We start from the raw sequence: 16,188 nt of genomic DNA, 5'->3' as shown, positions 1-16,188 counted from the left end.
AACTTAGTATAGTTCCAAGATGGCTTTTGACAATGGGACACTACTGCAGGTAGTTGCTCCAAAACTCAGTCTGAGGAATCCAGGTTCGACCTGTGATTCACATACATACAAAGCCAAGTCCACACAAAATATGAATTTTGTGAAAACGTGAAAACGCGAGGACATGCAAAGATACACACGGAACTGAAGTCGTCAGATCCGTTGGACATCAGGCAATACCACAAGCGAAGCATATTTACACCGGTGTGCCACAGGTGTAAAGTGCATTAGCATTAACTAGATTATTGACTCTAGTGCAAGTGGGAGTCTGTAGGAGATATGCCCTAGAGGCAATAATAAATGATATTATTTATCTCCGAGTTCATAATTATGTTTATGTTCCATGCTATAACTGCTATGGTTCTCGAGTCTGCAATAACCACGAGGCTCGGAGGAAGACTCATATGCACGTGTGGAATAATAAACGGTAAAATGTATTCCTAGTCTGGCCTCTAAGACTAGCTCAAGTGTTGCATGATGGTTATGTTTTCCTGATCATGGGCATGTCTATGTCAGCAACCTTGAGGGCACAATGTTAAGAGAACATTTGTGTTGAATCGACCCGAATTGATGTTATGCTATGAGATTCATTCGTCACAAGTTTATTGGTACATAACACAGAGATGGTTAACGTTTGCATGATTCCTTAGACCATGAGAGTATCGAGTTTCTTCATGCTTGCTTCATGAACTTTGGGGTTTGTTAAACGTCATCCGTAAATGGGTGGCTATTACGGCGGCTTACGGGTTCATGGAAAAGTGTGTCAAGTAACTTGATAGCTCAAGATTGGGATTTGCTCCTCCGACGATGGAGAGATATCTCTGGGCCCTCTCGGTGTTACGGTATCCATCATCGTCTGGCCAGACACTTTGTGATTTGATCACGGGGATGCCGGAACACGATAACGAGAAAAGAGAACAATACCGGTAACGAGGTAACTAGCATAGTGGACAAGTTGTTGATCCACGGGAATGCCAACATGTCTCACCTCGGGTATTTGTAACATATCGCGAAGCAACAGGAATAGCACACGGCAACTGGAGGTTCACTCGAATATTTATTCGTGTGGGTATAGGGGTCAATATGGGTGTCCACGGCTCCGATGTTGATCATTGATCGGAAGGGGTTCCGGGTCATGTCTATACTTCACCGAACCTATAGGGTCACACGCTTAAGGGTCATCTATCTGCTGAATACTAGACAGGGAGTCTGAGAGAAAATCACCGAAAAAGTTTCGGACACCGAAAAGTTTCGGACTGCGGAATCGTACCGCAGAGAGAGGTCATCGGATAAGTTTCGATGATACCGAAAAGTTGTTTCGGGATACACCATTAAGTCAAATTGGTTTCGGCACATGCCTGATAATTCTTGGAGGATGCCAGAATCATTCTGGAAGCTTTTTGGAATTTTCTGAGATAAAAACCGGAAATGTTCCGGAGCTGCCGGAGCCACTTCAGATGCGTTTCGCAGATGAAAATCACTAAAACCGGAATTGTTTCGGAACGCGTTGAAAATCATTTTAGTGGGTACTGGAAATGTTCTTAGCCCACATAAATATTTTCAGTTCGATCAGACGCTGAAAAATGTCGTCGTGAATAGTGAAAATCAGCTTTATGGTTACTTTATGGAAAGCCACCTTTTGGGGCTTTGCTCCAAAAGATCTTGGGGATGACATGGATGGATAGGAGCCATTTTTGGGGCCCCTCATGGGGGTGTGGCCGGCCACATGGGGTATCCCCCCTTGGGGACCCTCTAGTTCCTTGGTTTCACTCCTAGGTCCTTGTGGAAGGACTTCATTCATGTGCATTTTGGGTTTTTTGTGAAACTACCCTACCCCCTTGGGATTTCCTATAAATAGAGGTGGAGGGGCAGCCCTCCACACTCATCCCTTGCTCTCATACACATGCCATGCATTATCTGGCTTCTTCTCTCCCTCCCACGAAAAGAGTTTCGTAGAGCCGTAAGGCTGTCTGGGTTCCGGCAGGAACTAGTTCTGGACGGCGAAGCCCTGCCGGATAGATGACACCGTATGTGTGCAACTCTGTAGAGAGATCGTAGTTTCGGTCTTAGTTCGTGAGTGCCTCCCGAAGGGCTGTCCGTGTGACCGTCCGAGTTTCGAAGGTCCTCCCGAAGGGCTGTCTGCGACACCGTCCGGGGGGCTGTTCGACCCCCTCCCGGAGGGCTGTCTGAGGAGCAGATGAGGGTATACATCCTCGCGGTTGGGAGGTTGTAAATCCTAGCTGCGGGGATCTGCACCGCCGATCGCCATCGACTCTACTTCCCGCTGCGCTACGAGTCGGTAACGAAAAAGATCAAACCATGTATGCAGTCTCCATAGTGGTCCTGGGCTGGTGCGTAGGTCAGAAATTTTTTGTTTTCTGCTGCGTTCCCCTACAGTAATCACCTCTTTGGCTAAGCCGGCGTGTATCAATGATGTTCAGCGTCTGGCGGGCCGTATTGCTGCTTTAAGCCGGTTCATAAGCCGGTTAGGTGAGTAGGCCATACCACTGTATCAGATGATGAAGAAGACGGATGACTTTGTCTGGAGTGATGCTGCTAATGCTGCCTTTGAAGATTTGAAGAGAGAGTTGTCTGAGCCACCGGTCCTTGCTGCTCCTATTGATAAGGAGCCCTTATTGTTGTATGTGGCTGCTAACTCACGTGCCGTCAGTGTGGCCATTGTGGTGGAGCGCAAGGAGGCTGGCAAGGAGCATCCAGTTCAACGACCAGTTTACTACATCAGTGAGGTGCTTATTGAGTCCAAGCAAAGGTATCCACATTGGCAGAAACTTGTCTATGGGGTGTTCATGGCAAGCCGGAAGCTCAAGCAATACTTTCAGGGTCACCCCATCACTGTGGTCAGTTCTGCTCCTTTGGGAGATATCATTCAAAACAGAGAAGCCACAGGACGAGTCGCCAAGTGGGCCATTGAACTGGGGCCTCATGGTATAAAGTATGTGCCACACACTGCTATTAAGTCTCAAGAACTGGTGGACTTCATCAATGATTGGACGGAGCTGCAGATACCTGAAGAAAATCGGACAACATATATTGGACTATTCATTTTGATGGGTCCAGGCAATTGGAAGGCTCGGGGGCTGGAGTTGTCTTGGCTTCCCCTCGAGGTGACAAATTTTGTTATGTACTCCGGTTGATGTTTCCCTATACTAACAATGCAGCTGAGTATGAGGCCTTGCTCCATGGTCTTCGGATGGCTAAGGAGATGAACTTAAACTGGGTACGGTGCTTTGGCGACTCAGATTTGGTGGCTCAACAAGTATCAGGCAAGTGGGATTCCAAGGATCCTCTCATGGCGGCTTATCGTCGTGAAGTTGATGCAATTGCTGGACACTTCAAGGGTTACCAGGTGGAACACATTGATCATAGAAAGAATGAGGCGGCCGATGCTTTAAGCCGGTTGGGATCTCAGCGTAAGCCGGTGCTACCTAACACTTTTTTGGATGTTCTGCATAACCCTTCTATCAAATTGCCTACAGAGGAAGACTTGGCTGTTCCTGACCCAGAAGCGCAATTGGTGGCGGCTCTTCACGTCATTCCAGATTGGACAGTGCCATATTTGGCTTACATGACCCAGGGTGAGTTGCCTGAGGACGAAACCTTGGCTAGGCAGATAACCCGGCGGTCTAAGTCAACGACGATTGCCAATGGGGAGTTACATCATCGCAGTGTCACTGGGGCGTTTCAACATTGTGCCTCTCCTGAGGAGGGTCAAGAAATTCTTCGTGAGATTCATGAAGGTGATTGTGGCCATCACGCCGGTTCAAAATCCCTTGTGGCCAAGGCTTTTCGTCATGGATTTTATTGGCTAACGGCTCATGCTGACGCGGAAGATCTGGTCAGTAAATGTGACGGTTGTCAGAAGTTCTCATGGAGGGCTCATGTACCGGCTGAAGAATTGAGGATGATTCAAATTACTTGGCCGTTTGCAGTCTGGGGGCTCGACATGGTTGGGCCTTTCAAAAGGTCCAAAGATAAAAAGACCCACCTCTTGGTGGCGGTTGACAAATTCACAAAGTGGGTTGAGGCAGAGCCAGTCAGTAAGTGTGATGCAGCCACAACGGTTCAATTCATGAAAAAGGTGATCTTTCGCTTCGGGTTTCCACACAGTATTATAACTGACAATGGTACTAATCTGTCCAAGGGTGCCATGGAGGAATTCTGTCAACATGAGCATATCCGGCTTGATGTTTCGTCAGTAGCTCACCCCCAATCCATTGGGCAGGCTGAAAGAGCCAATCAGGAAATCTTGAAAGGCATCAGGCCCCGGCTTATGGTTCCTTTGCAGCGGACGCCGGGTTGTTGGGTGGAGGAGTTGCCTTCTGTGATATGGAGCATCAATACTACACCTAACAGATCTACGGGTTACACGCCTTTTTCATGGTCTACGGAGCAGAGGCGGTTCTACCGAGTGACATCCGTCATGACTCGCCCCGTGTGGCGGCTTATGTTGAAGCTGATAATGAACAAGCCCGTTAGGATGCACTTGACCTGTTGGATGAGAAGCGCGATTTAGCAGCAGCTCACTCGGCGATTTATCAACAAGACCTGCGCCGTTATCATAGCCGCCGGGTTAAGTCCAGAACCTTTCAAGAAGGTGACTTGGTGCTCCGGCTCATCCAGGATCAGTCTGATGTGCACAAGCTATCCCCACCTTGGGAAGGACCCTTTGTGGTCAGCAAGAACTTGAACAACGGGTCATACTATCTTATCGATGTTCGAGAGCACAAAGACTCACGTAAGTCGGAGGAGGAGACCCGCCGGCCATGGAATATTGCTCATCTTCAGCCTTACTACACTTGAGCCACCGGCTCTCATGATGTACATATTTTGACGATGTATATATTATGATAAGTAATAAAGCAGGACCTCCATCCTTTTCATCCTCAAAGTTATTATGTCTTCATTGTTATGTCTTTACAAACGACCAACAGGGGGCTGATCATATTTGAATCTGGCTTTCCTTTTGATCCGGCTTATGATCGTATTCGAATCTAGCCGTTAAACCTGATGGTCACTAGGGGGCTTCCTATTCAAACATAGGTCGTATTCGAACCAAAGAGAACATAGCTGTCGATACCCTTTTGATCGACACACTGCCAAACTCACTAGGGGGCTTCTTGATCGTATCCGAATCATAGCTCAACCCCTTTTGGGTCCGACGTTGATCGTATTCGAATCAGCATCGTTAAAAAACTCTCAAGGTCATTTGGGGGCTTCCTGTTCAAACATAGGTCGTATTTGAACCAAAGAGAACATAGTTGTCTGTACCCTTTTGATCGACGCAACGCCAAAGCCACTGGGGGCTACATGATCGTATTCGAATCCTAGCTTAACCCCTTTGGAACGGTTTACTGATCGTATGCGAATCAGAAGCCTCAAAATTTTGTTTATTTCTTCTGACGTTTTTGCAAACAGTCTTTTTTGAGTTTGTCTTGAGACTTTTTTGATCGTATTGAAAGCGTATAATGAGTGGCTTCTAATTAACCTGGCATGGACTTAGTCAATAAGTCGCCAGCATATAACAATAATCATATGTGTGGAAGTACCGGCTTCTACAGGGTTGGGTTGTCACCCTTAACTGTTCGGGTCACAGAAACCGGCAGTCTAAGTCAAAGGATCACATGTATGATATTATAGTTGTGTTTCTAAGCTATAATTGATAACCGGCTCATCTATGACTCTTTTTCATAGTCCGGGTTCTATGTAAGATATATGACCCGCCCTGTGGTAAGCCGCCAAGGGTCTTGTGATTTATTTCTGTATGCAGGACAGTTTTAAAAGCTTTCTTAAGCAGAAGGAAAACAGATGATAAGCATAATATGGATGAATATAAGATGGCGGCGTAACGGTATTGAGCACCAAACACGTGCACGAAGGCACGGCAAAACCAAGTTATGTCTACCCTATTACATGACTCCCCGAGTCCAAATGATTAACATTGTTTTTTAGCATAGCATAAATATGAGCCGCCCGACGGATCAATTGTGTTGTTGGCCTGAGGCTTCCGGATCATCCCTTTTCGCTCCTCCATCCTGTTCCCTGTCCTGGAAGGTTGATGATGACCAATCAATGCCACTCAAAGCTTCAAATTCAGCTTCATCATCAATTAATCCGGCCAGGTCAACTTCAGGGGCGAAGGTATGCTTATGAATTGGAGGGATCAGGCTGATCACTTTATAATGTGGCGTTGGAATTCACTGATTTTCTGCGTCATAACCCGGTTGATACTTGGTAAGGTCTGTGTCATTACCAATCAGGGTGGCCACAGGGCGTATTTCCTTCACACAAGCGGTGAAGTCCTTCTGTGCAAATGTTGTGCCGTCCTCCTTCAAGCTTGGATATCCAATGACGATGTCGGCCGGGTCTAGCCCCGGCAGCCACGCCTTGGCCCGGCTTAATGCAGCTATGGCTCCGGCTCTCGCAGAAGATCACCTTAATTCATTAACCCGCTGGGGAAGCACAACAAGCCATTTCAATACATCCGCCAGGAGTGTGGGGACTTCGTTTGACAAGGCCACTGCTGCTAAGGCACGCTGAGACTCGGTATAGAGTTGTTCCACCAGCGTATAAACCGCCTTCAGCTTTATCAACATGCTTTGGTTCGGATTGGAACTCCCGGGGCCTGCATTACAATGTCAGGTGAGTTCATGACGATATGATACTTATTAGAAAGATTCAAGTATTTAACACTTGCAAGAGGACTTACCAAAGATTGCTGACACCATCTGAGATATATGGCGCTTTAAGCCGGATAATTCAGCGGTCACTTCCGCAAGAGCCGCCTCTATTTTCTCAGCTCGATTGGTCAAAGCGATTTTTTTGTCAGCCCAGGCTTTCTTCTGTGCTTTAAAGCCCTTTTCAGTTTTTCTTGTTCAGATACACTGAATTCAATTTTGGAGTTGGCCTTTTGGGTTTCGGTCTCTTGTGCTTCCAGGCGTTTCTTAAAATCAGATACTTCTAATTCAAGTTGACTGGTGGTGGCCTGTATAAATATCGGGTCAAAAAGTAGGGATTATCAAGTTGCCATATTAAGTCCCAAGTCTTTTGCAAGCAATAACACTTGGCACTTGGGGGCTAATGTGTGCTGAAGAATTTTGTTTACAGTGGCGGTTCATGACAGTAAGTCCCAACCACTTTGCAAGCAAGAGTGTTTGGCACTTGGGGGCTAATGCATATTGCTGTTTAAACCTTTGAAATACTTTGTTCTGTGCAACCATATGAAGAACCGGTTAAATCATACTAATTAAACTGCCCCTTGGGGACTACGGAGTAAGCCGGAATTCTTGTGTGTTTTAATTCAACTATGTTACTAATATTTCTAAGTTTATTTCTAAAGTCTACAACATATTCATCATAAGCAATACACTTGGGGGCTGGCATGGTAAGGATAAATGAATATGGAGAAAGGACTGTACCTCAAACTTCTGGTGCATCTGCTTCACCATGTCAATTTCTATGTCACGGCTGCTGTGCACTTGGCTCATATAGCCAGAAAAGATGTCTCCGATACTCATATGAGTATAATCAACAACATCAAGTTTAGTTCTGCGGCGTTCAAGAAGTTCCTCCTTGGCAGAATGTTTGGCCAGCATGGTAGGCCACCCCGGTTCAATAAAGCCGGTCTTGGTGATTTCGATATCAAGATCTTGAGGATCATCCGTCTTGGCCGGGCTAGGGAATTCTGGGTTTTTAGAACCATCGACGGCTTGCTCGACAGGCGGGTTAGTAGTGGGCGTTGGCATATCATGAGGTGGCTCAGGCGGTGGCTCATGAGTGGAGGCTTCAGGTGTGGCCGATCCAAGTTCTGGCTCATTTAAGATCGGCTCTTCGGCCGGCTTGTTCTTCTTCGCCCTTTTGCTGGGCTTCGCTTGTCCACTGCATAAGATCAAAAGGTTAGTATAAATACAAAAAATTTAAATGAGTACAGATTAAGCAGGTTGTCATTACCCTGGAGCGGTTTTAAAAGATGGCAAATTGGATTGCATTGACTCGCCGGAGGAAGGTGAAGTTTCCTGATAATTTGAGTCAGAAGAGTTGAGTGGCTGGCGAGTGAGACCCGCCAAAGGATAAATAGAATATAAATCGGAAGTGACCTCGTTCCGGCGTTTCCTTGTTACATCGGGTAAGCCGGAGGAGAGTTCCGCATCTTTTTTGGTCTGGGTCTGCCTGCGGCTCTCACACATCTGTTGCTTCAAAAGAAATTGAGGATCTTGGTAAGCTAAAGGATGTGAAAATCTTACTTTCCGGGTTACTCTTCGGACTTTCTGTCTTGGCAAAGGCTCGGAGTCGGAGGAAATAATAGTTACATCTTCAACCACTGCGTGACTCGCTCCTGTATCCTCCCAATGATAATTAGAGTCAATAAGATAGTTAAAAAAGGAGCCTAGAGAATCAAGAGCTACCTCTGACTCAGAGGTGTCTTCTAGTCGAAGCATGTCCGAGGCGCTGGGTTTATTTCCTTTCTTCTTGGCGGCGGCTCTCCTGGCGGCTTTCTTAGCTTTTCTAGCTTTCTTTGCAGCTTCATGATCATACTTGGCCTTCCAAAATTCGTCAGTGGCCTGTGAATTACAACAAGAGTTTTGAGTAAAGGTAAAACCTTCAAAGGTGAAAGAAAAAATGCTTAAATTAGTGGCTTACCGCTGGGGCCGGGTTAGCCTTGCAGAAAGGTCTTAAACCTACTTTGCCACAGTCTGCCAGGCTCTCATTCAGGAGTGACTTTGTCCTATCAATGACGTCATCAGGTAAATCGTCAGGGCTGTGCCGCAGAGGATCATTTTTCTGGCCTGAGTAGTCGCACATCAAACCAGGGCGGAGGCTCAATGGAATAACCCACCAAGCAAGCCAAACCCGGACCAAATCAATGCCATTTAAGCCATTCCCCAGAAGAGCTTTGACCTTACTCATGGTGGGGCAAGTTTCTGGCATTCAGCAGGAGACAACTTATCTGGTAGAGGATGAGTGGACTCGAGGCGCAGGGTGCGAAAGCCGGGCAGAGGGTTTTCACCAGTCGGAGAAGTATCTTGACAATAGAACCACGTCTGGTTCAAGTCTTTGGGGTGACTCGGTGGATCGGCATACGGAAAAATGCAGTCTCTCCGTCGCTGATTGAGATCCCACCAAGTTCCAAGCTAGGCCCGTTGGCACGTCCATTCTGGCGGTTCAAATAAAATAATTCTCTGAAGAGCAGCAAGTTGGATTCTTCTCCAAGATACACCTCACAGAACACTTGGAAATTGCAAATATTAGATACGGAGTTGGGCCCGATATCTTGAGGTCGGAGGTCAAAAAAATGCAGGACGTCTCTAAAAAAGTTTGAGCCGGGTGGAGAAAAGCTCTGGTTCATGTGATCAGTAAAGACGATGACTTCCCCTTCTTTGGGTTGAGGCTTTTCCTCTGTTGGATCAGGAGCACAGTAGGACATGACTTCTTTCTTTGGCAGATAGGCAGTCTTCACAAAATCGGCAAGTGTGCCTTCTGTGATGATGGATTTGACCGATTTGCATGTAACAGGTGATTTGGGCACTTTCGGCGGCATTATGAAGATGGAAGCCTAACAAAGAGTGAAATTGCCGGTTTAACCGTAAGCCGGAGGAAAACTTACAGTGCATATTCAAGATGGCGGCTTTCAAAGGGACCTAATGGCATATGGCTAATTATGTCAGATTATTTAAGCCGCCATGAGCAGTTAAGTTATTTGAGCCGCCATGTGTGGTTGAAGTTATCTATTGAGCATTTCAATTTAAAGCCGGTGGTGTGAGCCGCCATGGCTAGGTGGATCTATCAAGATGCAGATATCGACTAAGTGTTATAAAAACATGTTTCATAGATTGCAATCATTATTTTGGATCGACGGATGCTCAGAAAAGGAGAAAAATATTCTAGACCTAACAAACCAGTATAGAGGAGTTCATCAGTTCTAAAGAGGCCTTTGTACAAGAAAAGGGGATCTACTAGCGTCTGAAATGGATGCGAAACAGCTACCGCATAAGTTTAGTACTTCTTTTAGATCAAAAGAGGACGCAATGGAGAAACCACGGAGCATCCGTGATGAACAGCGAAGAACACAGAGGAACTTGCAAACCCTAATGCGGATCTAAGGTGAAGAAAAGCAGAGACTTACGGACGCAGATCTACTGCGGAGGGTCGCCGCCGTTCTCTGGATGAGCTCAGGTTGATGCAGCGGCCGGGGTCGAGGAAGACGAAGTGCGTTGCGGCGGCGGCGGAGCTCGAGCAGCAGTGGGGTTGCGAGAGGAAGAAGACGACGGAAAGGGGGAGAATGGAGAAAGACCAGTCGTGCCTATTTATAAGGAAAAGACTGATAAGTGGGCGCGAAAAATGAGGAGGCCGAAATTTATGGGTATCCAGCTTGTCAGGACGCCTCGATTCTCGGGGTGGTTATTAAAGATAAAGATCCATTGAGATACGTCGGATAAAATATAAATTAATGACAGATGACGTCACGTTGGGTCATTGCAAATCCAGAAGATGACGTCATGGCGGGTTACAAATTTCCGTTCGACAGAGAACATAAGACTTTTCTTAAAGTGATGAAGATTGACATGAAACAGTTCAAATCAATCTGGGGCCTATTGTTGGGGATATAATTATTGGTATGACCCGCCCAGGAGGGGCCGGGTTATACTCATGATTATTCTTGAAGCCCAAGACAACTCTTGGAGATGGCGGGTTAGTTAAGGGCCCATGGCCCAAAGGGCGACTTAAGGCCCGTAGAGATAAACCGCCATATATATATATATATATATATATATATATATATATATATATATATATATATATATATATATATATATATATATATATATATATATGTAAACTTGTATTATAAGGCAGGAATAGAGTGAAACCGAGCCGGACACTGTTTATGAGCCGACCGGGACTCTCTGAGCCGCTGGGCATTGACCTCTGTATATAAAGGGACGACCCGACGGCGGTTCAGGGCAAGTAACATCAGATCGAGAGCTAGGTCAAGCGGATTCGCTCCCTGGTTATCGAGAGATAGGTAATCCCACTCAAAACTGGATCGTAGGCTTTTACCTTCACCGTAAGGGGCCGAACCAGTATAAACCTCGTGTCCTTTGTCTCGATTAACCCCTTCTTTCTTCCTAGTTGCGATGGCTCCACGACTAAGTCCTTTCACCAGGACATCTGCCGTGACAATTCCACGACACTACCTGTGTCGGGTTATCAAGACCATGTGTTTCTTCAACAGGCGGTAAATTAAGACCATGTATTTCTTCAATAGGAGGTAAATTCTTAACATCTTCAGCTTTTATACCTTTTTCTTTCATAGATTTCTTTGCGTCTTGCATATCTTCAGGACCGAGAAATAGAACACCCCTTTTCTTCACAGTTGGCTTAGCAGTTGGTTCAGGAAGTGTCCAATTATTTTCATTGGTCAACATATTATTCAATAGAATTTCAGCTTCATCAGCTGTTCTTTCCCTGAAAACACAACCAGCACAACTATCCAAGTGGTCCTTGGAAGCATCGGTTAGTCCATTATAAAAGATATCAAGTATTTCATTTTTCTTGAGAGGGTGATCAGGCAAATCATTAAGTAATTGGAGAAGCCTCCCCCAAGCTTGTGGGAGACTCTCTTCTTCAATTTGCACAAAATTGTATATATCCCTTAAAGCAGCTTGTTTCTTATGAGCAGGGAAATATTTAGCAGAGAAGTAATAAATCATATCCTGGGGACTATGCACACAACCAGGATCAAGAGAATTAAACCATATCTTAGCATCACCCTTTAATGAGAACAGAAATATTTTAAGGATATAATAGTACCGAGTTTTCTCATCATTAGTGAACAGGGTGGCTATATCATTTAATTTAGTAAGATGTGCCACAACAGTTTCAGATTCATAGCCATAGAAAGGATCAGATTAAACCAAAGTAATTATATCAGGGTCGACAGAGAAATCATAATCCTTATGAGTAACAAAGATAGGTGTAGTAGCATAAGCAGGATCATATTTCATTCTAGCATTCAGAGATTTTTGTTTCAGCTTAGCTAATAATTTCTTAAGATCACTTCTATCATTGCAAGCAAGAAAGTCTCTAGTAGTTTCTTCATCCATAACATAATCCTCAGGAACAACAGGCAATTCATATCTAGGGGGAGAATCTTCATCATCACTTTCATCAATATTATCAGTTTCAATAATTTCATTCTCTCTAGCCCTAGCAAGTCGTTCATCAAGAAATTCACCAAGTGGCACAGTAGTATCAAGCATAGAAGTAGTTTCATCATAAGTATCACGCATAGCAGAAGTGGCATCATCAATAACATGCGACATATCAGAATTAATAGCAGAAGCAGGTTTAGGTGTCGCAAGCTTACTCAAAACAGAAGGTGAAACAAGTGTAGAGCTAGATGGAAGTTCCTTCCCTCCCCTCGTAGTTGAGGGATAAATTTTAGTTTTCTCGTCTTTCAAGTTCTTCATAGTGACCAGCAGATATAAATCCCAAGTGACTCAAAGAATAGAGCTATACTCCCCTACAACGGCGCCAGAAAATAGTCTTGATAACCCACAAGTATAAGGGATCGCAACAGTTTTCGAGGGTAGAGTATTCAACCCAAATTTATTGATTCGACACAGGGGGAGCCAAAGAATATTCTCAAGTATTAGCAGTTGAGTTGTCAATTCAACCACACCTGGATAACTTAATATCTGCAGCAATGTATTTAGTAGCAAAGTAGTATGGAAGTAACGGTAACAGTAGCAAAAGTAATATTTTTGGGTTTTGTAGTGATTGTAACAGTAGGAACGGAAAAGTAAATAAACGGAGAACAATATGTGAAAAGCTCATAGGATCAGTGATGGAGAATTATGCCGGATGCGGTTCATCATGTAACAGTCATAACATAGGGTGACACAGAACTAGCTCCAATTCATCAATGTAATGTAGGCATGTATTCCGAATATAGTCATACGTGCTTATGGAAAAGAACTTGCATGACATCTTTTGTCCTACCCTCCCGTGGCAGCGGGGTCCTAATGGAAACTAAGGGATATTAAGGCCTCCTTTTAATAGAGTACCGGACCAAAGCATTAACACATAGTGAATACATGAACTCCTCAAACTACGGTCATCACCGGGAGTGGTCCCGATTATTGTCACTTCGGGGTTGCCGGATCATAACACATAGTAGGTGACTATAGACTTGCAAGATAGGATCAAGAACTCACATATATTCATGAAAACATAATAGGTTCAGATCTGAAATCATGGAACTCGGGCCCTAGTGACAAGCATTAAGCATAGCAAAGTCATAGCAACATCAATCTCAGAACATAACGGATACTAGGGATCAAACCCTAATAAAACTAACTCGATTACACTAGTACAAAATAGGGCTTTCGTCACAGGGCAATATTCACATTAGTCCCGGTTCAGTCACGAACCGGGACTAATGTGAGCATTGGTCCCGGTTCATGCGGCTAAGGCATTAGTCCCGGTTCACCTGGGCCCTTTAGTCCCGGTTGGTGCCACGAACCGGGACTAAAGGGTGTGATGCCCATTAGTACCGGTTGGTGGCACCAACCGGTACTAATGGGCTTTGAGGCATTAGTACCGGTTCATGGCATGAACCGGTACTAAAGGGCCCATCAAACTCTACCCCCCCCCCCCCCCCCCCCCCGTGGACCGCCTTTTCAGTTTTAGAAAAAACAAAAGAAAATGATGGAAATGTCAAAAAAATAAAATAAAATAAGTTTCCCATGTGATATGTGGTCTAGTTGTTGGGAAAATTAACAAATATGAATTTCGACTTTATTTGCAAAATCTCTCTGCAATTTCTTAAAATGGGCATAACTTTTGCATACGAACTTGGATGAAAATGTTTTTTATATGAAAAAATCATCTACTCGAAAACCGTTAAACATTTTCAAAATCCTCAAAAACCTAACATAAAAAAGATACGGGGCTTTTAAGATCTGGAGAGGCAAAAAATTTCAAATTGTTGTCAAACTGTGGTCAAACAATGGTCAAACTAATTATTCTAGAATATTAGTGTTACTAAATAATTATTTCAGTTTTTTTGAATTTTGGTCAAATCTGGTCAAACTGTGGTCAAACTGTGGTCAAACAGTGGTCAAACAATGGTCAAACTAATTATTCCAGAAATATTAGTGTTACTAAATAATTATTGTTTTTTAAAACAATAGTTTCAAACTCAAACAGTGAAATGTGTCACTTCATGCTCAAGCTAAATTCCTGAGGGTTAATAGAATTGACATCTTACTATTGTGAGGAAAACAACAAGTGCAGACTTGGAAACGAGGGAGAATAGAACCCGGAAGTAGTGAGAGGATGGGTGACCGTCCGGGAAGTTAGATGATTTGGAATGATGAGGGGTGATTAGAGATTAGAGGATGAATTGAGCAGTGATGAGGGGTGGTGATTAGAGATTAGAGGTTAAAATAATTCAGAAATTTGAAAATCAAAAAAAAATTTAAAAAAAAATTTAAAATTTTCTTTTTAAAAAAAATCATAAAATTTCCTTTAGGCTGCGTCCACGTGGACGGCCTTTAGTCCCGGTTCGTGTAAGAACCGGGACTAAAGGGGGGAGGCATTAGTAACGACCCTTTAGTCCCGGTTCAAAAACCGGGACTAAAGGCCCTTACCAACCGGGACAAAAGCCCCCTTTTCTACTAGTGTTACATGATAAATCTCATCCAACCCATCACCGTCCAGCAAGCCTACGATGGAATTACTCACGCACGGCGGTGAGCATCATGAAATTGGTGATGGAGGATGGTTGATGACGACGATGGCGACAGATTCCCCTCTCCGGAGCCCCGAACGGACTCTAGATCAGCCCTCCCGAGAGAGTTTAGGGCTTGGCGGTGGCTCCGTACCTTAAAACGCGATGAATCCTTCTCTCTGATTTTCTTCTCCCCGAACTTGAATATATAGAGTTGGAGTTGAGGCCGGTGGAGCTCCAGGGGGCCCACGAGGCAGGGAGGCGCGCCCAGGGGGGCAGGCGCGCCCCCACCCTCGTGGACAGGGTGTGGGCCCCCTGGGCTTGATTCTTTCGCCAGTATTTTTTATTATTTCCAAAAATAATCTCCGTGAAGTTTCAGGTCATTCCGAGAACTTTTGTTTCTGCACAAAAATAACACCATGGCAATACTGCTGAAGACAGCTTGAGTCTGGGTTAGTTCCATTCAAATCATGCAAGTTAGAGTTCAAAACAAGGGCAAAAGTGTTTGGAAAAGTAGATACGACGGAGACGTATCAGTGCACTTCACAATTGGTTCTAGTTTCAGCTCGAGGACACTTTGTCAAATGATCCCTTTTGTCTTGTGCTCGCTGACCCTCATTTGCACAAACAAATTTACATGATGTAACCTTGCCTTCGGCTGAACTTTTGTTAGTATACCTTTTCCTAACCTCAAAGCCTTTTTTGCCCACCGTAGCTAAGCCAATATGACCAAGCCTCATCTAAGCTTCTAAATTCCATGCCAACATAAGGTACCAAACTAGGCAATACAACTCTGCAAAGTAAAAACACCACGAGTAAGGGGATTGTAGAAGTATCACTGAACTATCGAGAAACTTGGTAAATCTGAATATGTCCAGACTTACATATGTGCAGAAATTATGTAATAGTAACACTTAAACTATTGAGAAATGATGTAAATCTGAATATATGCAGACTTGTATATGTGCAAAAATTATGTAACAGAACTATTGAGAAATTATGTAAATCTGAATATGTGTAGAAATTACCTATTGGAATTGAAATCCTGGTGGGCTGTGTTGGCATGTTCTTCCATCTCGGTTGCTTCCTCCATGAGAGAAAAGATGTTTGATCAAGTTCAACAAGCTGATTCTTCCATGAGAAAAATGGAAACTTGATCCAGTTCCAAAGCAACCTGATGGTGAAAGTTCGATTAGTTGTAGTGTTTTTATTCATGTGAAAGATGGCGTGAGAGGAGCAGAGTAGTAGGACTTACGTGATATTGATGAGCAGAGCAGGGCGTCCACCTCCGGGCTCCGGCGATGTCTTTTTCGTCGGCTGCCGCCGTCTGCGTACTCTTCGCGCCTTTTTCCCCCTCGCCTGCCTCCCTCGCTTCGTAGTGGGCCGCATGGGCCGCT

The 16,188-nt window shown here is 44.6% G+C and overlaps 1 pseudogene; it reads right to left on the bottom strand.

Annotated features, from left to right (window-relative positions):
* The window catches only part of LOC141042621 (protein FAR1-RELATED SEQUENCE 5-like), a 52,512-nt pseudogene extending 36,938 nt beyond the window's left edge, over positions 1 to 15,574 (bottom strand).
* Positions 15,575 to 16,188: the final 614 nt, after the last annotated feature.

The sequence above is a fragment of the Aegilops tauschii genome, chromosome 3 (genome assembly GCF_002575655.3).
Source record: "Aegilops tauschii subsp. strangulata cultivar AL8/78 chromosome 3, Aet v6.0, whole genome shotgun sequence".
NCBI classification, from domain to species: Eukaryota; Viridiplantae; Streptophyta; class Magnoliopsida; order Poales; family Poaceae; genus Aegilops; species Aegilops tauschii.
The sequence above is the reverse complement of the archived record's forward strand: the minus strand, read 5'-3'. Positions and strand labels throughout refer to the sequence as shown.